The 24187-nt window shown below is 39.5% G+C and overlaps 1 pseudogene; it reads left to right on the forward strand.

The window, feature by feature from the left end:
• The first annotated feature begins 651 nt into the window (after positions 1 to 651).
• On the forward strand, positions 652 to 22637 carry LOC127664577 (eukaryotic translation initiation factor 3 subunit C-like; annotated as a pseudogene).
• Positions 22638 to 24187: the final 1550 nt, after the last annotated feature.

Genomic DNA, 24187 nt, shown 5'->3' on the forward strand with positions numbered 1-24187 from the left:
AGTAGCTTACTCCCATAACATCTGTGTTACTATTGCATCAGTATATCTTACAGGAAGAACACTGTTGTAGGTCTCATTGTTTATAGCTAGGATATATTGATGATTGCCTCTGGTAGTATGCCTTCCAGTTCCTTCTAGTACCATGAAGCTAGTCACCAAGAGTGAAGCTTCTAGTTAGGCACAAGCTCAACTTCTCTCTGTTTGATTCAGGAATAGGTAGAATAGGGATCACACTTACTGTTTTCATTTCCTCATGACTGGTAGCTGGTCCTTAAATTCTTTTCTCCATCAAGCCTAGTGTGACCCAAAGAAAAATAAAGGCTGCAAAGATATAAACTGAGTACTCTAGCAGAGCTTCAGAGTGGACCAGACTCAACAACCAAAGGGTAGGTGACAGAGCACTGGGATGCTAAGTCTTCAAAAGAAAGAACTCTTTACCTTTTACCTTTATTTACTTCCTTTAAGTGAAAGTTATCCCAAATATTGCTATACTCACTAATTTATGTGTGTACCACAAATGCTATCTGTGTTGAAAGCCCAATCCTCAATGTTATAATACTGTTAATGAAAAGTACTTGGGAGGTGTTCAACTGATGAAATCCCAAGGGTAGAAACTCCATGATAGGATTGGTATCTTCAAAAGGGGGGAATATGAAAGCCTTCTCTCTTCTCACCTACAAATACCAAGAAAAGCCCATGCTAAAAAAAGTAGCTGTAGGTAAGCATATCCCCCACCCTTAAACATCAAGTCTGCTAAAACCTTGGTGTTGAATTTCCTAGCATTCAGAACTCTGAACACTGTTACTTTTTCTTCCTATGACAAATACTGCCACCTAATCTCGTTCCTCTTTCCCAAAGTCATCCTATTATCAGTAATCTTTATCATCATGTTGGACTTCTATAATTTTCAAATATTTCTATAATAATCTATGGTCATCTTACAATCACATGTGCCTCAGTTTATCCATCACTAATATATGGATAACAAGAGAATATATTGGGAATTAAATGAGATACTTAATTGTAATGGATCAGTATACTGATTAGCATATAAGAAATTTTCAGTGGCATATGCCTGTCTCATCATGTTGGACGTCTATAATTTTCAGATATTTCTATAATAATCTATGGTCATCTTACAATCACATGTACCTCAGTTTATCCATCTCTAATATATGGATAACAAGAGAATATATTGGGAACTAAATGAGATACTTAATTGTAATGGATCAGTATACTGATTAGCATATAAGAAGTTTTCAGTGGCATATGCCTGTCTCAACTGTCCTCCGGTGAGTGAGAATGAGGAGGATACAAAGAAAGTTGTCCGAAGTGCCAAGGACAAGAGGTTTGAGGAGCTGACAAACCTTATCAAACCATCCGTAATGCCATGAATATTTGCTATGTCTCCAAGTGTCTGAAAGAGTTTGAGCTCCTGGGAAAGGCATATGAGAAAGCCAAGAGCATTGAGGAGAAAGAAGGTGTTCCCCAGTTCTATGTCCAAATGCTGGCTGACCTGGAGGACTATCTTAATGAGGTTTGGTAAGATAAATAAGGAAAAAACAATCCCAAGGCTCTGAGTACCTTTTGCCAGAAGATCTAAAAATACAACCGAGATTTTGAGTCACACATCACCAACTACAAGCAGAACACTATGCAGTCTGCAGATGAAGATGCAGAAAAGAATGAGGATGATTCCGAAGGTTATTCAGATGAGGATGAGGATAAGGATGGAGTCAGTGCTACAGCTTTTTTGAAGAAGAAACCAGAACCTTCAGGGGAGAGTCAAAAGTTCCAAAAAAAGATGAAAGAAGATGATGAGGACGCTGAAGATTCTGAAGATGAAGAATGGGACACTAGTTTCACATCTTCTGATTCAGACTCCGAGGAAGAAGAAGCAAAACAAACTGTTCTGGCCTCAAAGTTCCTTAAAAAGGCACCCACCACAGAGGAGGACAAAAAAGCAGCTGAAAAGAAATGGGAAGACAAAGCTAAGAAGAAGCCCAATAGAGAGTCCAAGCACCTGGATGAGGAAGAGGAGGGCAATGAGGGCGGGGAGTGAGAACTGGTCTGAGGTGGTATACCATTTGTTAAGGAAAAGCCAAAAATGTTTGCCAAGGGAATTGAGATCACTCACGCTGCTGTCATCGAGAAACTGAATGAGATTCTACATGTCAGTGGCAAGAAGGGAACAGAACCGTGCCACCCAGATTGAATTGCTCCAGCTGCTGCATCAGATTGCTTCTGAAAACAACTTAGGGGTGGGTGTCATTGTCAAGATCAAGCTCAATATCATTGGCTCTCTCTATGATTATGCCCCTAACCTGGCCATGTATGTGAAGCCAGCAATGTTGCAGATGTCCCTGGACTGCATCAATGAACAGATACCTTGGTTGCACATTCTAACATCTTTGTTGAGGAGAACATTTTGGAAGAGAGTGAGAACTTACACAATTTCAATCAGCCACTGTGTGCACGAGGCTTCATCCTAACTCTGGTGGAAAGAATGCATGAAGAATTTACCCAAATAATGCAAAATACTGATGTCTACTCCCAAGAGTATGTGGAACACCTGAAGGATAAAGCACAAGTATGTGCCATCATTGAGTGTGTGCAGTGCTGCCTGGAGGAGAAAGGTACCACTGAGGAGATCTGCCAGATCTACTTGAGGTTCATCCTGTACACTTACTACAAGTTTGATTACAAGGTCCATCAGTGTCAGCTTACTCCTCATGAAGGATCCTCAAAGTCTGAGCAACACCAGGCAGAAAATGAGGGTGAGGACTCAGCTGTGCTAATGGAAAGACTGTGCAAATACATCTATGCCAAGGACCATACAGACCGGATCTGAACTTGTACCATCCTCTGCTATATCTACCATCATGTACTCTACTTCCACTGGTTTCAGACCTGTGACCTTGTACTCATGAGCCACCTAAAAGAGAGCATTCAGTGCAGAATCCCACCAGTACAGATCCTGTATAAGGATCATGGTGCAACTGATCCTTATACAGGATGGTACATGGCACCAAATAAATATCATGGTGCAACTGGGCATCTGTGCTTTCTGTCAGGGCCTGAAAAAGGATGCACACAATGCACTTCTGGATATTCAGTCAAGTGGTTGTGCCAAGGAGCTTCTGGGTCAGGGTCTGCTGCTAAGCAGCCTACAGAGGGCAATCAGGAAAAGGTAGAGCGGTGCTGACAAGTGCCCTTTCACCTGCACATCAAGCTGGAACTGCTGGAGTATGTCTATCTGGTATCTGCTATGCTCCTGGAGATCCTCTACATGGCTGCCCATGAGAGTGATGTCCGCCAACGCATGATCAGCAAGCAGTTCCATCATCAACTGCGGATGGGTGAGCGGCAGCCCTTGTTAGGTTCTTGTGAGTCAATGAGGGAGCATGTGTTGCTGCCCCTCAGGCCATGAAGGTGAGTGACTGGGAGAACTGCCACAGTTCAATCATCAGTGAAAAGATGAATGGGGAATTATGGGACCTCTTCCCTGAGGTGGAAAAAGTTCACACCATGCTAGTTCGGAAGATCCAGGCAGAGTCCCTGAGGACCTACCTTTTTACTGATAAAAGTGCCTATGACTCCATCAGTATGGAGACAATGTCAGGTATGTTCGAGCTGGATCTACCCACTGTTCACTCCATCATCAGCAAGATGATCATTAATGAAGAATTGATGGTTTCTCTAGACCAGCCAACACAGATGGTAGTGATGTACCTCACTGAGCCCACTGCCCAGCAGAACTTGGCTCTGCAGCTGGCTGAGAAGCTTGACGGCCTAGTGGAGAATAATGAACGGGTGTTTGGCCATAAGCAGGGAACCTATGGTGGCTATTTCCGACACCAAAAGGATGGCTACCAGGAAAACGAAGACTATATGCGCTGTGGTGGCTACCACCAGCAGCAGTCTCAGACTTCTGAGTTCTCCACTTCTGTCGTCCCTGTGACCAGACACAATCTATCCTGTTGTTCCTAAGCTCACCTTGGTCATTAAAGGTCTTTTGAGAATTTTAAAAAAGAAAAAAGAAAAAGAAACTTTCAAACACTTAAATTTATCTTTGTATAAGATCCAATTTTTCATGTTGCTGATTTCACAGTGTGATCTTTGTGTGTCTGATAAACTTTATTTTTCCCATAACAATAGTCCTTCAGTTGTCTTTTATTCTTAAACATATAACTACTATCATTTTATTATTGTGTAAAATTTCATATTGTAGTCAGACTACAGAAAATGTAATAATTTGTGTAATAATTTGATTGTGTGAAGATGCTATCAGTTTATTGGAGTGACCTAGACACTTTAGTGGATTCTGTTGTTTAAAAAACAAAAAAGGATTTTTTTTCCAAAGTGGTCAACCAAAAAGGCAGAAATCTGCAGCAAAAATTATGCTCATTGGCAGTTATTGTGGCTCTTCAAATGTAAAATAAAAACTGACACAGAAGGAAAGTATAGCTTTCTCAGAAATGAATCTTTTTTTTCCTACCTTTGCTGTAATTAAGTGTGGTGACAGGCCAGAGCATGTAAGTGAAATACACACTCGTTTGTCACTAACACCTTCCCACACATCCTAATGCAAAGGGATACAACTCGGTGGTAGAATGTTAGCCTGGTATGCATGACATCCCAAGAGCCATCCCTGGCCATGAAAACAAAACAAAATGAGATAAATAGGTATGTGGTCCCTACTCTCTTTTTCTTTTTCTTTTTCTTTTTCTAATTTATTCTTTAGTCTTTTTTACAGTCCAAACTTTATCACCCTCTGATTGTTCCACATCCCACCCCCCACTCCCTAACCCCCCCACCCCCACCCACCCCCTATCCCCCACCCCACCCCCATCTCCAAGAGGATGTTTCCATACCCCCACACCTCACCAGACCTCCCAACTCCCTAGGGCCCCAAGTCTCTACTCTCTTCTTCTTAGAACTACAGCTATTGGCCTTTGGGGAAATGGTGTGTTCCAGAAATAGGACACAGCTCATGTAGAGTATAAAAGCAGAGCTCATCCTCACCAGGCATGATTATTAGAGTGACATTCTCTTTAAACCCCCTGTGGCAATCACTGATGCACTGCCATAGTTTCCAGGAAAGACAAAGCGACCTGGAAGTCTAAAGACTTCCTTAAGATCATCCAACTTTTGGATGATTACCCAAAATACTTCATTGTGGGAACAGACCAGGTCAACTCCAAACAGATGCAGCAGATCCGCATGTCTCTCCGAGGGAAGGCTGTGGTGCCAATGAGCAAGAACACCATGATGCTCAAGGCCATCAGGGGGGCATATAGAAAACACCCCAGCTCTAGAAAAACTGCTGCCTCACATCCAGAGGAATGTGGGCTTCGTGTTCACCATCATCAATGGGCACAAGCGAGTCCTGGCTTTGTCTGTGAAGACTGAGTACAACTTCTAGTTTGCTGAAAGGCTCAAGGCCTTCTTGATTGATCCATCTGCATTTGCAGCTGCTGCCCCTGAGGCTGCTGCCCCTGAGGCTGCTGCCGCTACTGCTGCTCCTGCTGCTGTTGCTTCTGACCCAGACAAGACTGAAGTTAAGGAAGAGTCAGAGGAATCAGATGAGGATAAGGGATTTGGTTGTTTTGACAAATACCCTCGAGGCAACCAAGTCAGCCAGCTTAATTTGAGAAAGTTTGAAATAAAGGCTTACTTCTCTATAATAAGTAAGTAAATAAATCATTAATTAATTAATTAATTTAAAAAGCAGAGCTTTCACAGGTCATAGGAAGGCTTCCTAAAGTCTTCAGATACAAAATCACCATTGGGTTTGTGCAGGTTGGTTTTTTGACTACTTAGCCCAGTACCCTGAGGACTAGCAGATGCTACAAAGTTAGCAGAGTTAGAAGACAGAAAGAAAAGCAAGAAATCTGTATAACTCAAGCCTACATCAAGCCATCTGAAAGGGATGCTTCTCTGCAGAAGCTGCCCTTTGCACACTAAACAGACTCTGTTGAGATCTCGTCTTTTGTTCAGTAACTCTCAGTGTTAAAGAACATACCACTTATCTCGAAGACAAGTCAGCTATGAGAACCACAGATTCAAGGATTCTGGTGTGTCACCGCATAGGAAAAGTCCTGCATTTGCATTTGTCCACAGGTTCATCTTACCCATTGAAATGCCTTTCTCCAACTTCCATATATATCCATCTTAAACTATTCAACTGTTTCTTATACACTTTATACAAACGGTGTCAAGTTTTCTATGCCAAAGACAAAGAAATATTTATATCTATTTTATAATTAATATGTCAAATAGACTAATATGTTTGATTATATAAACTATATTTTATAAATTAGGTTATGGTTATGACAGGAGGATCCATTGTTAAAAGATACATGCTATTGTTTCTGGTTCCAGAGTTTTTGTTTTAATAATTAACATGAATATTTTCATATATGTTAAGATGTTCAGAAGTTGCTTGTGGCTGTGAGTCATGGTTTAAACTAGGAATTAGTGTATTCTTATTTGGGAAATTGTTCAGTAGGAAAGGTCTCTTTGTTACCCATTCCCAATGTATAACTGGGAATGTATAGAGGAATCGGCTAAGTTAAAACAAAAATTTGCTTTGTTATCTATAAGTCAATCTGATCAATATTACTTGACTATGAGGCAGATGGTCTTGCTAAAACCTCTGCCCAAGTGAGAGAATAAGAGCAGATGGCTACCACAGAAGGCAACCCTGAACTGGCTATACAGCTCAGTCAGATAGAAAAGGAGAAAAAAGATTGGGCCATGTCTGAATTAGAGCTTTACTTCTGTGAACAGACACCATGACCAACACAAGTCTTATAAAGGACAACATGTAATTGGGGCTGCCTTACAGGTTCAGAGATTCAGTCCAGTATCATCAAGGTGGAAACATGGCAGTATGCAGGCAGGCATTGTATAGGAGGATCTGAGAGTTCTACATCTTCACCTGAAGATTGCTAGCAGAATACTGGCTCCAAGTACACACCCACAAGGCCACACCTCTCCACAGTGCCCCTCCCTGAGCCAAGCATATACAAACCATCACATTCCATTCCCTGGCCCCCATAGGCTTGTTCAAACATATGAGTCTGTGGTGACCATACCTAGCCATAGCATAATATAAACGTACATTTAGTTCAACTTCCAAAGTTCCCACAGTATAGAAGTCTCAGCAATATAAAAGTCAAAAGTTAAAAGTCTCTTCTGAGATCTGTCCAATCACTTAAATGTAATCCCTGAATCAAGGCAAAACAAAAAACAAAAAACAAAATAAAAAAAAAAAAACCCAGCTGTGCATACTCCAAACTCTGCATCTCCATGTCTGATGTTAAAGCAGTTTTCAGATCTCAATCTCCTTTTCATCTTTGTTGACTTCAACAAACTTCTTTTCCTGGGCTGGTTCCACTCCCTGTTAGCAGCATTCTTCAGGACATATCTTAATGGTTCTGGCATCTGGAAAATTTTGGGGTCTCTAAGCCAGCTTCTATGTTAGTTTCTTGTTTCAATGTCTGGGATCCACACATCATCTTCTGGGCTCCTCCAAAGAGCTTTCATCACTTCTCCAGCTCTGCCCTCTGTAAAACTCTAAGCTCATGTTGATCCACTCCTCGGCTATTATTGTTCTTGGTGATCATCCCATGGCACTGGTATCTCTAAAACACTGGGGTCTTCAACTGCAATTAGGCTTCACCAATAGCCTCTCATAGGCTCTCTTCATGGTGCCAAGTCTCAACTCCTTTGCACAACCCCTTCAGTCATAGGTCATCAACTGCAACTGAGGCTGCACCTTCACCAATAGCCTTCCATGGCCTCTCACAGTGCCAAGCCTCAGCTGCTCTTCATAACCCCTTCATGCCTTCAAAACCAGTACCACCTGGGGCAACTCTTACATATTACCAAGCACAGCTGCAGCATGAGATACAACCTTGTCTGTCTCTAGAACACATCTTTTTTTGTGTTTTCAGAAAATACTTCCCAGAAGACTTCACTTCAGTGAGACTGGTCTCTTCTTAATCATTGCTAATTTCTTAGCTCCAGCTAACCAGCATCAATTGCCCCTGTAGTCCCTTCTATTTTCCACTCTAAAGCCAGAGCCACATGGCTGAAGCTGCCATGTTCTACAACTTGCTAGGGCTGGAACATGCCACCTACCCTATTCTATTACCAGCTTTCGGTTTTCTAACTTCCTCACTGCCTAAGCTTGGCTTTCCTGGAACTTGCTCTGTAGATTGACCTTGAACAGAGAGATCTGAGTAGCTCTGTCTCCTGTAATTCGGGGATTAAAGGTATGTACTATCATGCCTGGATTTAAGCTTTTCTTCACCTAGAACCTGCTTTGTCTCAGGCTGGCCTTGTGCTCAGAGATCTGTTTAGCTTTGTCTTCTGGGATTAAAAATGTGTACCCCCATGCCTGGATCTAAATTTAGCTGGATAGTATCTTGCTTTAGAATCCCTTAATCTGTTATCTACTAGAACATAGGATTTAGTTCCATTTCACTTCCTGGTGCCCCTTTAATACTTGAACCATATATTTTATATTTTTCCTTTCTAAGCTTGTTGCATTTGCTCCAAATGTTCTTCATTAACCAGAGAACAAAATCTCTGCTGAGCTTTTTGAGACTTCCTTTGTCAATATAACTAATATATATCTCTTTACCTTAGATTTGGGTAGACATTTCAGACAAAAGCAAAAAGTAGCTACATTCTTCATCAAAATATCACAAAAATAGGTCTCTAGGCCACATAGTAAAATTCTCTCCACTGAACCCTCTTGGGCCAGGTCTGTACAATTCAAATCATTTTCAGCAAGAAAGTCTTTCATGTTCTTACTTGGATATCCCATTCAGCTCCATCTAAAGCATTTCATTGCTTTCTAAATCCAAAGTACCCAAATCTAGACAAATGCATGGTCCTGCCTATCACAGCCAAACCCCTGTTCCTGGTACCAACTTCTGTCTTAGTTAGAGTTTTACTGCTGTGAACAGACACCATGACCAATACAAGTCTTATAAAGGACAACATTTAATTGGGGCTGCCTTACAAGTTCAGTGGTTCAGTCCAGTAACATCAAGGTGGGAGAGTGGCAGCATCCAAACATGCATGCTACAGGAGGAGCTGAGAGTTCCAATGAAGACTGCTAACAGAATACTGGTTCCCAGGCAGCTAGGACAAGGGTATTAAAGCCCACACCCATAAGACCACACCTACTCCAATGAAGCCACACCTCCCTGGGCCAAGCATATACAAACCATCTCAGTCCATAACTGGAATGCCGGATGGAAAAGTGAAAAAGTAAGTCACTGTTTCAGAGTAATATTTGGCTCACTCTTTTATTGTGATAACATACACATAAAGTTTATTTTAACCACTTAACATGCTTAATGTTCAGTGGAATTAAATACATATTCAGTATTGTAAAACTGTCACCATGATCTTCTGAACATTTTATAACTCTGAAAGCAAAACCCCATAGCCCTAACACCCTCACTTCTTTTCCCTCTCACAGGTTTCTGTCAGCCATTAATTATCTATCTTCTTCCTATGGATTTATTTAGGCTGAGTACTTAGTCTAATTTTTATTTTACTATATTCAGGTTTATGAATATGAATTCTCTCACTGAAGATGCTATTTCTAAACTCATTCTTTGAACATGTATTGATACCTTATTACTTTTAATGACAGCCTAATATTTTATATGGATATACACTTATTCATTATTATAACAATGGTGTTTCATATCTTTCTGCCCTTTGTGAATACTATTGCTGTGAATATTTGTGCAGAGTTTTGAGTTTAACCAGGAATGGGACTAATTTATTGTATAGTCATTTTCCTTTTAATTCAGCTCCATTATTTTGGCTTCCATCAGTCAGACATGACGGTTCCAACTGCATGTCTTGCCTGACAACTTACTTTATTTCTAATGACAGACATCTTAGTGAATATTATGTAGATTTCAGTATGGCTTTGATTTGCATTTATCTGGTGGCCAATAACATTGGACACCTTTTTGTGTGCCTGTTGGCCATTTGAGTAGCTCCTATGAAAAAATGTTGTGCCACAACTTCTGTGCACTATTTTTGTTTCTGAGGCAAAGTCTCACTGTGTAGCCCTGGAGGCTTTCAAATACTTGACTTTGCTGCCTCAGCCTCCAAGGTGCTTGGAATATTCCTGTGTACCAGCACATGCAGCTTGTTTTAGCCATTATCAAAACTGGAATCTTCATGTTGATGTAGTTGGCAATTTAGAACTGTTATGTTTATAGTCTAGAAAAGGACTTTCTTTTCCCCCACTGAACTACATTTTGGTTTATTGTTAAAAATGAGTATTGCTTCTGTAAAATTACACATCCACATGTTTCAGGACATAAGTTTTAAGCTCTTTTAATATCAAGGACATTGATTGTTATATTGTGGTGTGATCCATTTGGTTTTTATAAGAAAAACTTCAAAACATCACATCTGTGTTCCTGTCACCTCATATCTTTGCCACCATTCAGTGTTGTCAGAGTTCTGGAGTCAGTTGTTCACAAAGTGGGTAGTGCAGTTTCATTGTTTAATTGTCATCTTACTTATAATATCCAAGGAGAAGTATCTTTTCCTGTGTCCATTTGTCATTTGTAGAGCTTCCTGTTGTCTGTCCAGGTACTTAGATACTTTGGTTTATCATTCTTTGTCATACTTATTTTTTCTTTCCAAATAATTTTCTAGTTTCAGGGCTTGTTTATTAAAAATCATTTTATATCAGCTTTCACAGAACAGAAAAATGTAAATGTAAGGATTCCAGCTTATTAATTTACTTTTTACTATTACAAATTATTATTTTATATCAATAAAAGGAGGTGCTAAGAATTGGTTCTAGTTAAAAGATTACTACATTCTTTAGAACCCATAGTTTTACAAGTTTCATTTCATATCTTTCATTCAATATCTTCACCTGCATGCACTTTTATAAATTCTATTCATCTAAAAATATCCAGATAGAGTGTGAGGAATCTGCAGTCACAGGCAGTTTTAGTTCAGCAGGAAACAGTTAGATATGTGGAGTAGGTTTTATGAATGGATACACAGCAAATGTACAAAAGGTACAACAGTGATACCAAGATAGCAGAGGGACTTGACAGACCTTTTTACTTGTATAACAAGAATCAGCTACTAATGTTGGTATTAGTAAAAAAAATTCATCTTTGCTGCTTAAAGTTGCCAATACTCAGACTTACTTGTCTTGACCAAAACTGAAAACAATAAATCCAATCACCATTTTTTTCTCTAATTTCAATGAAGTTTAGTCATGAAGGTAAGAGGAATCAATAATATCTAGATTCCAGGATTAGGCATGATAACAAGAGTTTGCCATGCACAAGTGAAGAGGTACAAACAGGACAGCAGCAGTACTAGCTAAGTATTTGGAAGATGCTTCTAAGCACTATAAGAAGCAAGATGTTCTATAGTAGGATGCTGCCAGAGTCTAGAGACTTTGTGGGTGACTTGGTGCTCCATGGAAACTTCTGGGATTGTCTCTTGACATGTACCAGTAATAACAAAATAAAATGGAAATGTTAGAACAATGTCAGGCTTGGGAAAGATACCTGCTGCTACTGGTTTCTCAGCTAGAAACCACCATAGAACAGATATTTCATTCTACTCTGAACCTCCTCCCTTCCAAAGATGCATTGAATCTCTGGATGCCAGACAAACTAGATTTTCTGACTCTGGACATCTCATTGACAGGTGACTAATTCACCTTGACACCTGAAACTGTATCCCAGCTAAATATTTTACAGGTCACAATATATTCCAGTACTTTTTTATGTTCTATGGCATTTCAAACTGTCAGCACTTTTGGAGCTAGACTCTGGACCTAATTCACACGTGTACCTTTTAGGAATGTCTTCTAGTTTAATAACTTCAGACCAACTGGAAAGGTGGTCAGGCATAGCTAATATACAAATAATAACATAATGGGCATGTTTAAGACATTTTAGGACAGGTTCTCCAAAAGTCAATGGAAGTCTTGCCATGACCCAAGAAAGGAAAAACACATTTCAGATTCTTTTCATCTGATTATAAATGTTGAAGTATATTTGGGGGGGGGGATACTGCTTAATCAAGGTCCCAGAGATTGTAGGAGCTCAAGACTGACTTAGATGTACACAGATCTTTGACTTGCTGTGAAACCAGACAGGAAAACAGGACAAAGGTTCCCATTTAAGAACACTTAAAATGGCTCCAAAGCAGGAACCTGACTGAGAGTACATTATTCAAACTTCTGTTTTAATTGATCAACTTGTAATTGGACCAGGGACTGAAGAGAAAATCATGGAGATCCTCATGAGGATTTGGGGGTGGGAGGATTTTGTGGTTTTACCATAGCATAGACTTGAAGAGAAGTGAGGGCAATTCAATTGGCTTAGTGGGAAAGGAGATTGCATCAGTGAAATAAAATGGTTGGGAGAGAAATGGGTGACATTGAGGTGTTGTGGCACTGGGGACATGGTGCCATAAAATTCCATGGGTAGTAATGGAACAACTTCCAAGAAAATTACAAGAATTTCCAGCAAGTGACTACATTCCACATACTCTACATGGAGTCTGCTCACCATGCCCTATGATGAAACCAACTGAGGATAATTCAAGTCACTTCTTTTTAGAACCCAGGTTTGGAATCAAAGCCTAGAATTTCAGAGGCTACTGTAAGCATACCAGTTATGAGACAAATTAAGCTACATAGCAACATTCTGATTAGGTACCATAGACACTAGACAGATGTTCTCTTGTTTCTCCTCCTGCTTTGCCACCTCCCTTACATCCTCCCCTCCCTTCCTCCTCCTCTGTCCCAACATTCTCCTCTACATTCCCATCCATGACATCCTCTTCCTGACCCTTCTGTTTCACATCTTCCTCTTCTACATCCTCCTCCTTCTCTATATCTTTCTCCTTTACATTCTTCAAAATCTCCCTCCTGCTCCTCCTCTTTCTTCTCCTACTATGTCTACTCTAACTCCTCCTATTCCTCCCCTTTTTTTCTCTACCTCCTTCTCTTCTTGCCCCCTCCACATTATTCTTCTGTGATAAGGTTTAAACCCAGGGTCTTGACAATGCTACAAAATTGATATTCCTTATTCCTTATTCTTATATAAAAAGAACTGCTTAGTTCAGTAGGTTTGGTTGTTGTTTTGGGATTCAAAGGGAGAAACTGAACCTCCAAGAAGATACACAAGTTGCAAAACAACACTTACTCATCCAGCACAGAGCCTAGGCACTAATCAAGACTATTCTGATTACAAGGACCAAGACAAATTGTTCTATGTGTCTTAATAAAGGATCTGAATAGGAAATGTCCATGAGTTTGACTGAAATAAATGACTTAGTCACACAGGGGAAGAGAGTTATTCTGTACCGTATTTCTGAAGCAGCCAACAAATTTACAAATATGTGTTCTCTGTCACAGGAGATCTGCCTGGTTTACACAATATTATATAAAGTTGGCTGGTAAAATAACTTTCATTGCCTCCCATTGATTTGTGTGCTTATGGCTCAGTAGTTATGAGGTGTAATGTGCATATCCAATTGTGCCTTACAGAAAATAAGTTACTTTATATTAAATGAAATATTTACAGATTTTGTGTGCATATATGTGAAAGAAATATAGCAGGGAAATGTTTTCACACCTCTGTATGTGCAATATCTGTGTAATGTCTGTAAACACCCCAGTTTATTGCAGCCAGAAGGCTTTCTCAGTGAAAGAACTTCCTGGTGACTGTATCCAAACACCATGTAATATACAGACAGAGGATATAGTAGGGCATGGAGGTAAAACAGGACTTTACAGAAAAAAGAAAAGAACAGAAGCCAATTCTGGTTTCCTATTACATGATAGGAGTAGCCTGCAGACAGAAGGCGGCCATGTTTCTAACTTTCCCATAAACATCTATTTTAAAGTTAATATTCCTGAACTTTGTCAGAAATACAAACATGAGATGGTAGGCCTGCACCTAGATAACATGTTCCTTCATTTATTTACAGAATTGAGATTCTTTGCCAGAGGCAGGAAGCATGGAAAGAAAATGGATTTGGGGGACCAGTTGTGGGAGTTTCCATGGCCTTCAGGAGCAAGTGCCTCCTATGGTCATGTTCACATCACTGAAGTATAGAGTCACTGGAATTAGAAGAGTAGGTGGTAGTAGGAAAAGTAGCTTGTGATGAGAACACACACCACTTTGCTATGTGGCAGCAAAGGGATCACCCAGGCAATTTTTGAGGCACCTAAATGTATGCCCATTTCAAAATGGTTTAATTAGACTGCCTGCCTACTGCCTGCAAGTGCTAAAACTTTTGAAAACAGTCTTTGTCCTGCTCATCAGTCATACTTACTGAGTGGCTCTCTCTCCTACACAGTGTCACATTGGGGAGGAATGGGGTGCCGGTTGTGTTAAGTGTTCCATCTGGTAGAACCATTTTCAGACAGAAGCAAGCCACCCTGAAGCAGGGGCTGCAGAGAAAGCTGCCGATCCAAGCTTGCCTGTTCTGTACAATAGGATCTTGGCTGTGATAATCAGCAAAAGGCTACGGATTTGGAAATTTGCATATGATAACACTTAAAAATAGATCCTCAATTTTGTGATGAGGATTATAGCCATTTCTCAGTTTACTCAAGATCTACATAGATGCATAAGACAACATGTATAAGAAATGTATGCAACTTAAATAAAAAGAGTAAAACAAAGAAGAGATTAATGTTTTTCAAAAATATGGCTGTGATAATTTCACAAGTTTTGCTCTTTAAATGCCTGTATTCAATTATTTGTTTGTTTGGGTGGGGTTTTTTGACTCTTAAGTGAAACTAAGTAAGGAAACCATTAATTTATGTTATTGAGAGCGCCTTGGATGAAAAGAAGCAGGAGAAAAGTCTCAGTTGCAGGTAGAATGAAGATTATCAAATACTCAGAAAACAGCAAGTGCACTTCTGACCTCAGTTCTACTTCTGAGCGGAAGGGCACAGGCATCATGGTAACTAACGCCTCCTTAGAGGACAAGACTAGGAAACCTCCATTTGCTTCACAGGCATCTGAAGCAAGAACTTACAATAACAGATAAAACAAACAAACAAAACAAACAAAACACCACAACATTCAAAGCCATTCTCTGGATCTGTCTCTGCCTGTAACATTACCTGTGATTTGGTTTTGTTTTGATTTCCATAAATCAGCTCTCTTTGAAATCTAAATTTTCATTAAAAAATTAATATTGCAAAAACAGTTTGACAGCATGCATATATTTTTAAGTGTGTTTTTCCCCTAGATCCCTTTCATAGCATTCAAGAAGCCTGCCACTGTAGCTATGAGGTCTAACGGATATGCCGCCACTTCTGCTACTGTACTCTAGCTCCTTTGCATGTGCTGAAAGGGAGATTTGAGAGGAGTTCTTATCTGGTCTAGACACTGTGTATCCTCCATTACTCATAACTGACGGGGTGCTGGGAGGCCTGTGGCCTGCCTCTTATTTCAAAGGCTGATGACATCATCTCTTTCATAGAGAAGGTCTTAATGACCTTTTGTAAGTAGATTTTTTGAACTCTAGCTATTTGAAAATGGATGTTTTGCTGAAATCATATTAAAATGAATTGTCCATCAAAAGATATGAAGAAATAGACTAGACAGGACTCTTAAGTGACTTGGATCCTTTATTGAATTAATGACTATCTACAAAGTGGGTCCACTATGAAAGTCAAATTGGCTAAGACTCATGAGCACTCTAGAACAGCAGGCTCTGGTCTCGACCTATAAGAACCCCATCACCACATACAGCATTTTGACCTTGAAAAAGTAAGCTTCTTTGTGATTTACCCAGTTTATGGTATTTTCCTGTTAGCAATATGAAATAGACTAAAGCATTTTTATTACTCTGTCAATTTTAGCTTTAACTCTGCTGTCCCATTATTACTCTGTCAATTTTAGCTTTAACTCTGCTGTCCCATGAATTCCATGTCTAGTTTAAGAAATCTGAGACTAATTCTCTCTCTAGGTTTGTAGTTCTCATGATATCCTGGGGAAAGTTTACAGTGTGCCACATGGATACCACAGTTGCTGTTTGGAATCATGGCTGCAGATAGATCATTTATTGGACTGAAATATGTAGGCAACCAGACACCTTTGGTATTACAAATACAACACTTCTGTTGCTATAAGCAACTGCTTAATTACTCCAGTTTCTTTATTATGAATTACATCACACTAACACCTCTTTCAGATTTACTACATAAAAAAGGCACATGACAGGAACACAAAATCATTCCATGCACATGTGGCTGTCCCAAGAACAAATCATTTCCATTTAAGATTTGATTGGCATACCTAGCATGATCTCCTCAGTAGTAAGTTGTCAACTCTTATCTGAAAAGCACACTTTGGTGGGATTTATAATAATCCTATAAGAAGTCTTCCCTCCAACTATAACTTCTGTTTCTGTCAAGTTGTATGACACAAAGAAACAAAGGTAGGAATGGCCTCGTGAGCACATGGCAAGGAACAAATGTACACACAGGCATGTGTACACAAGCATCTCCCTCCCCATTCATTTCTCATAGAGAAAATAAAATGAATTGTCCAGAGTTTGACATGATTTAAAGTGGAAACCACTAAACACAAAACTTCAGGCAATGTCTCTTGGTGTCTATTCTGATTTTTGTGACCTTTGAGTTGAACTCACCCTTGGCTAGAGTGTTTTAATCTCCTACCATTGCTTTCAGTCTTTCATACATGTTTTGGGTACCAAGGATGTGGCAACTGGGCATTGTAGCTCATGGTCTATAATCCTAGCACTCAGGTACTGAAGCAGGATAATCACCCTGAGTGCCTGCCTGAAAAATAATGTGAGGCCCCATATAAAAAATGTATCTAAATGAATAAATAAAGTAGCAACCTATTCTAAATCCATTTCCTTCTCTCTCTAAAGCCAAGTCCTCAACCCTGTCAAAATGTCTAGCCTTGTGTTTTCAGCTCTTTCTGCACTTTTGAGTGTAAATAAGTTCTCTTCAATGGATGGTAAAGCACTGCTCTAAGACCATTGTTCTCTGACAGTTTTAAATCACCAACCTTCAGGACTTATTTGGTCTTCCCACTATGGTGCTTAGTAGTCATAGAGAAATATATTCATCATACCTAATGGGTTTAGACCTCTACACTTCCCAAAGGCAAATTAGCTTCTGACTTGCTGAGAGTCTTAGAAAACTTGCTGCATTCTTCAGAGAAGCCAGGGAAGAGATTAAAACTTTCCATATACTATGAGAGACAATCCTGCCATAAGAGCTCTGAAAACTTTAAACATCAGATGTAGGGGGACAGGAAGCATTACACAAGGCAGATACAGGCTAGACATTGAAGGGAACTTCTCCTTTTTGTACAGTGTATAGGGAACAAAAAACCAGTGAGCTACATGTTGATATGAGACACAATATTTCATGTGAATGAGGTTGCTTATTAAATTACACAGCCACAGGAAGTACCTGATACCTAGGAAACATGAGACCCACTTAGCATTGGTTTTGTGCACATACTTGTTTTGATCTATATTTCTTTACTACTTCATTTCATTCTTTACTTTTGGCTTCTCAGAGAATTTAACCTATTAGTCAATTTTTGCAATTGAAGATGGATTTGCAAAAGTTTATATTATGAAATAGTGTATTTTAGCTTCTGCTTGTACTTCCTTTATATGACACAATCAACCAAAAGCACACTACACATCACACATTCTTATTTGATAGTGTTATCTTGTAATAGAGACTTTACTTCCTTTTTAAAAATTGAAAATAGATCCTTTTCTCATACAATATGGCCTGGTTACAGTTTCTCCTCTCTCTACGACTCATAGTTCCTTCTCCCCAGATCTGCTTCCCTTCTGTCTCTCACTAGAAAAGAACAGGCTTCTAAGAGATAACAATCAAACATGACAAAATAAAATATTATATGATGAAGCAAACGTATCATATGGAAATTGGACTCACACACTCAACAGGAGTGCCCAAGAGTGAATAGGCACAAGAGTCAGAGAGCTACTAGCAGTCTCATAAAAATACTAAGCTAATAGCTATAACATATATATATATATATATACATATATATATATATTCAGAGGACTTAGTGCAGTCCTCTGTAAGCATCTGTGCTTCTGCTCTAGTCTTGGTGAGCTCAAAGGCAAGCACTTTGCTTAATTTAGAGGGTTGTGTTTTTCCTGGTATTCTCCATCCCCTCTGTCTCTTCCATTCTTTCCATCTCCTTTTCAGTGAGATTCCCTGTGCTCTGAGGAGAGGGATTTGATGAAGACCTCCCATTTAGACTCTCTGTCTGTCTGTCTGTCTCTCTGTCTGTCTCTCTGTCTCTGTCTCTCCCTCCTCTCTGTCTCTCTCTCTCTCTGTCTCTGTCTCTCTCTCTCTCTCTTTCTCTCTCTCTCTCTCTCTCTCTCTCTCTCTCTCTCTCTCTCTCTCTCTCTCTCTGTCTGTGTGTGTGTGTGTGTGTGTGTGTGTGTGTGATATCTGTCTAATGCCTGGCTGTGGATCTCTGTGTGTGCTCTCACTTGCTGCCAGAAGCCTCCTTGATAGTTCTAACCTGGTGAGAAATGAGCTAATGACTGCTTCTGACTCTTTTATGGTTCTACTTGGATGCAGCAGATAGAGCACAATTCACAACTATCTCAAAGAATATTAAAGTTATCAGAAGATTTTATTAAATTCCAGGAGTCAGTAGGATTTTTCCCCCCAGGATCCATGGTTAAAAGGGATAAGGGGTTTAAAATGACTAGAAAATTATAGGAGTTTGCAGTGTTCTCAGGAATTCAAAGGGAAAACTGACTTCGCAGGAGCTAAGCAAGTGTTTAGTAGTGTGAAAGCAGCTGGCAGGTTATGTTTTAATTGTAGAACAGGAAACCACGACCATTCCCTATGTGGTGCCACACTCACCAGGCTGCTGTCTTCTATCTTGATGCCTGATCCAGAGAGAGGCGTGCTCCAGCATCAAAAGCACATCTCCAACATATCAACTTACTACTGACTCATGACACAATATGTTCCTAGAACTAGATTGTGGACAGTACATTTCTTGGCAGTCATGTGATATGCATAAGCTTGCGTAGAGCAGAGTCGATCTAGAATTTCTTTGTGTATATTTTCTTTTCCCCCCTTTTTTATTAGATTATATTCTTTATTTACATTTCAAATGTTGTCCCCTTTCCTAGTTCCTCCCTCCCCTGAAAATCCCATAAGCCACTGTACTCTTTTAGTTCACTGCAATGCAGAACGACATGAAAAATTGGATACTTTGGCTGGGTGGGCTTTTTACTTTCATCATCATAAGTATGTTTAAACTATGATTTCTTTGAAGGACGATTTTCAATATATTTATACATTTCGTTTTAATTTTCTTTTGTAAAGACAATCATCTTTCTTTCCTTTTTCAGTTTTTTCTTTTTTTATTAGATATATTTTTATATACATTTCAAATGTTGTCTCCTTTCCTGGTCCCTCCAGCCCCCAATAATCCCATAAGCCATCTCCCCTCACCCTGTTCCTCCAATCAACTTTCTCCCACTTCCCTCTCCTGGTATTCCTCTACACTGCAGCATCGAGCCCCTCCCTTTGGTGTCTAACAAGACCATCCTCTGCTGCCTATGCATCTGGAGCCTTGGGTAACTCCATGTGTACTCTTTGGTTGATAGTTTTGTCCCTGGGAGCTCTGGGAGTACTGGGTGGCTCATATTGTTGTTCCTCCTATGGTGCTGCAAACCCCTTCAGTTCCTTGAGTCCTTTCTCTAGCCCCTCCATTGGGGACCCTGAACTCAGTTCAGCGGCTGGCTGAGAGTGTTCCCCCTCTGTATTTGTCATGCACTAGCAGAGTCTTCCAGGTGACAGTTATATCCGGGTCCAGTCAGCAAGCACTTGTGGGCATCTATAATAATGTCTGGGTTTTGTAGCTGTATATGAGATGGATCCCTAGGTGGGGTAGTCTTTGGATGGTCTTTCCCTCAGAGCCTGCTTCACTCTTTGTCTCTGTATTTTTTATTGTTTTTAAATTTTCATATATAAATACATTATATACATACTTTCTAATCCCTCTAATTCCTCCCAAACCCCAGATTTCTTCTGAAATTCAGTCTTGTTCCTTTATTACTTTTCACATACATATATATTTAAAATAATTTTAGAAACATACCACCTATTAATCTGATTTAGTGTTCTCTCTGTCTTTCTGTCTCTGTCTCTCTCATATATGTGTTTGAGTGTGTGTGTGTGTGTGTGTGTGTGTGTGTGTGCACTTAGGGTTAATGACTTAAAATTGGTCACTATTTGAGGGGGCTTATTCCTGGAGAAAACTGATTCCCCCCTCTTAGCAAACATTGACTGCCTATAGCTCTTCATCCAGAGGGGAAGGTGGAACAATATAAAGATCTCCCCAGTCCACATTGACATATTGGTTATTGTGTCATTATCCAGGTCTTACTTAGGCAACCATATCATCAAAGTTTCATGGGTTCAGTTTCCCCCTCATTTCCCAATCTTCTAACTCTTAGATTTAGTCTCTAGCCATTTACATGATGTTCCCTGGGAGTTAGGTATAATGACTGCATTGTAGTTGTCAAATAGGGACCAGGCACCCATGGTCATCTATTCTATTCATTTTGACTAGTTGTTCACCTCCAAGATAATTTCAGTTTGCTTCACAAAGAAGCTTCTTTCTTGAGCACTGATAACTGCACAGTGGATATAAGGGTAAATGTTTAGAATACAGTTAAAAATTATACTGGTTTAGGAAAATGGCAATAGTAGGCTCTCTTCAAGGATCCACGACTTCTCCAGTCACAATTAGTTTACTAGGTTTAACAGCACCTGGAATGATATCCCTTTTATTGAGTGGGCCTTAAATCCAATTAGATACTTGTTGGTTATTTCTAAAATGTAAGTATCGCCAATGCACCATTATGCATGTCTTGCAATGCTCATCATTATTATGGCCCAAATGCTTTAAAACTAGGTAGAAGTAATTGTCTTCCTTGAAAGTTTGAATAGTAGCTTCAAATACTATGAAAGCTAATAGTTAGAAAGGATGCTTCCAGGTCAATTCAAGTAGGATTCCTCCAAGTCCTACATCCAAAATGTCTTCAGCTATATGATCTTACCTTCAAGATCTGGGTGTTTGCCATTTTTTTTAGTTCACATTTGATAATACCATAAAATGTAATAAGATAACATCATATAATGCACTTCATTTATTAAATGTAGCAAGCCTTAACAAGATCAAGCACTGGAAGTCATGGTCCTTAATTCTCTGGTCTTCTGCTCAACCTAGAAACCATGTCATGAGATTTTCTGAGATTCCAGATTTGATCTAAGCTTTCAGGCATGCATGCAGGCACACACACACACACACACACACACACACACACACTATACCTAAAGTTGGTCATGATATGCTAGTAAAATGTTATTTCCTTTTTATTTCTACATTACAGTGAGAACAGAATTTTCTGGCATTTTCTTCCCAGAACTCAACAAAAGATGCTTCACACTTATGCAGAAGCACAGCCATTGTCCTTAGTGCATCCAACATTATTCATCATGATATGTACATATCACACAATTCTCCTTAGGACCAGAAAACTTTGCAAAAGAAGGGGAGAATAGATTGTAAGAACCAGACATGAAGGATGACTTCAAGAAAATAGTATTTTCCTGACACAACAATATGGTCACATGTGCGAAATCACAGCTTTTGTAATGGCACACACAAGATTTGCGCAAGCTCACGATCAGGCAAGCATGGAAATGGCACAAAATTCCACCACAAGCTGATGAGCTACTAACATTGGGACAGCTGCTAGGAGAAGAAGGGTTTTTTTAAGGAACTTATCCCTGATAGGTCAGTCTTACGCTTGGGCAGACTCTAATCCTAAGAGTAGTTGAGCAACAGAAACTGGAATGGATTGAAGGAAACAAAAGAAAAAATTTCAGAGTCAAATTTAGCAGGGAGGTAAAGGTGGAGTGAGTGGATATGAGAGGAGTAGAGTGTGGGGGAGAGTTAATGTGATTAAAGTACATTGTATGAAATTCTCAAGGTATTAATAAAAATACTACTTTAAAAAGAAAAATATGCTAAGAAGCATTTGATTGCCTTTGAAAAACAAGCTTCAAGAATGAAGGAGAGGGCATTACTCTGTGCACTGGGTAGGAGCGACAGAAACTTTGTTAAGGAAGTACCAGAAGGTAACAGGTTTCTCAGGGACTGTCTTTGTGTCCCTTATAGCTGAAGTTTGCTACTGAAAATAGCAGACCAGGCATTCTCACTGAGCTTCTTGCAGAATTAGAGGTTATTCAAATATGCTATTGAAGGCTTTTAAAGCACTGAGCTCATGTTAGCTTTGGATATCTTGCCCTAAAACCCCTGTGTAAAACAGGAAGTGCTGGAGCTGCTCAGGTTTGATTGGAACCAACTTCCATCTCTTTTTAATTTAAAGGGAACCAGTTCATCAAATACAGAATGAAGGCAGAGACTGTTGCAGATGGAGAAATCACTTACTATAACTACTTTATTAATTGTGATTTTGCTCATGTGTTAAAGGATAAATTGGACCGCATAAGGAAGATCGTGTAAACAGAGTAGGCCCACCAACTGGACTCCCTTCATCTATCATCTGCAGAAGTATTTATAGACTTAGAAGATAATTGGTTCTTTGATCTTATGTCAGGAACTTTCCCTTGTACCTTTTACCTCACACAAGTAAAAGAGGATGAATCAACAATGCCACTAAAAGATATCTCTCTCCCTCCCTCCGTTTTTCCTTCCTTCCCTCCCTCTGTGCCTCTCTCCTTCTCTTTCAGCAAGGTTTAATGAGCAAATTAAGCCTATTTATTCATGGCCTCACAAGACAGACAATAAAATTTGGCCACTTATGAGTTTCTACATTAACAACAATTCACACTCAAAGAAACTTCTCTAATAAGTTCTGAGAGGTACAGTAAATTATAAGTAAAGAGATACGAATTTAGAGGCTTGGTATTCAAAGTATTCTATTACATTGATCAAAGTAGGAGAAGTAGGTTCATCCCTGAGTTTGTTGTGACTACCAACCACAGCTTCTTCCAAATAGACATACTTCATCCTGTGCAACAGACCTTAAATACAATCAAAAAGTGGTTGGTTTTCCCCATAATATTTATGCTACTATTTCACCCATGGACATATCTTGTCACACTGGTCATTATTTTAGGTCGTGTTTTTCATAGCTGGGAGAAACTGTTTATGATTTTTTTCCCAGCTGCCTTCATAACCTTCTAGTACTGTGAAAGCTATCCAACAGGGAAGAAGCTTCCTAATCAGTGGCATCATGTTTCCATGTTTTATGACCAACGTGTATGATGTCTTCAGCAATAGGGTCTTGCCATCAAGGTATGTTAGGCAATCAATAGTCAATACTGTTTGGGAGGGGTCTTAGAGTCACCTCTAACCAACACCTTTAGAGGTGATATCCACACCACACACCAAGTTTTTCTTTTCTTTTGCAACATATGGCTTCTAAGACTTCGCTGAGTATTTCAGTCTTGAAGAAAATGATCTATTTGTACACTAATATGTTGAATGTTATTATTTCTGAAAAAATCTATAGCATTTGTTTTTTCACAACATTTTCCCTGTACCATAATTTTATTCATGTGTCAGGGCCTTGTACAAAGTGACATAACTGGATTATGAAGATGACTGAATATTGATGCTAAATACCTCCTATTCTGACTGGGAAATCCAATCACAGAGAAATGCCTTCTAATTTCCATCATCAGCAATTCTCAAGTGTTCCTGAATTCTAACACATATCAGTCTATCGGCATTATAAAAATTTCTCTGTAGAGGGTTTTGACGTGTGATTATTCTACATCCTCCTCCCCTAAACATCTATGGCCAGAAGAGGTAGAACAGTTTTTCTATAAAACTCAATGTGCCCTCGGTGGGAATTCAAAGGTCCCCTTGACTATGTAGGTGACTCACTGTGTAGCCCCAGATCAGCTCATCACTTGTGTGTTTTTGTGGTCTCAATTGTAGGAAAGAAACGTAGGAGATGGATAGGAAAATTTCCGGTAAAACTCTCTGAAATATCCACTCTAAAAAATGTGGTCAAAAGATAATTATATACCAGTAGATTTTCCCAA

This window comes from Apodemus sylvaticus, chromosome 14 (genome assembly GCF_947179515.1).
Source record: "Apodemus sylvaticus chromosome 14, mApoSyl1.1, whole genome shotgun sequence".
Taxonomy (NCBI): Eukaryota; Metazoa; Chordata; class Mammalia; order Rodentia; family Muridae; genus Apodemus; species Apodemus sylvaticus.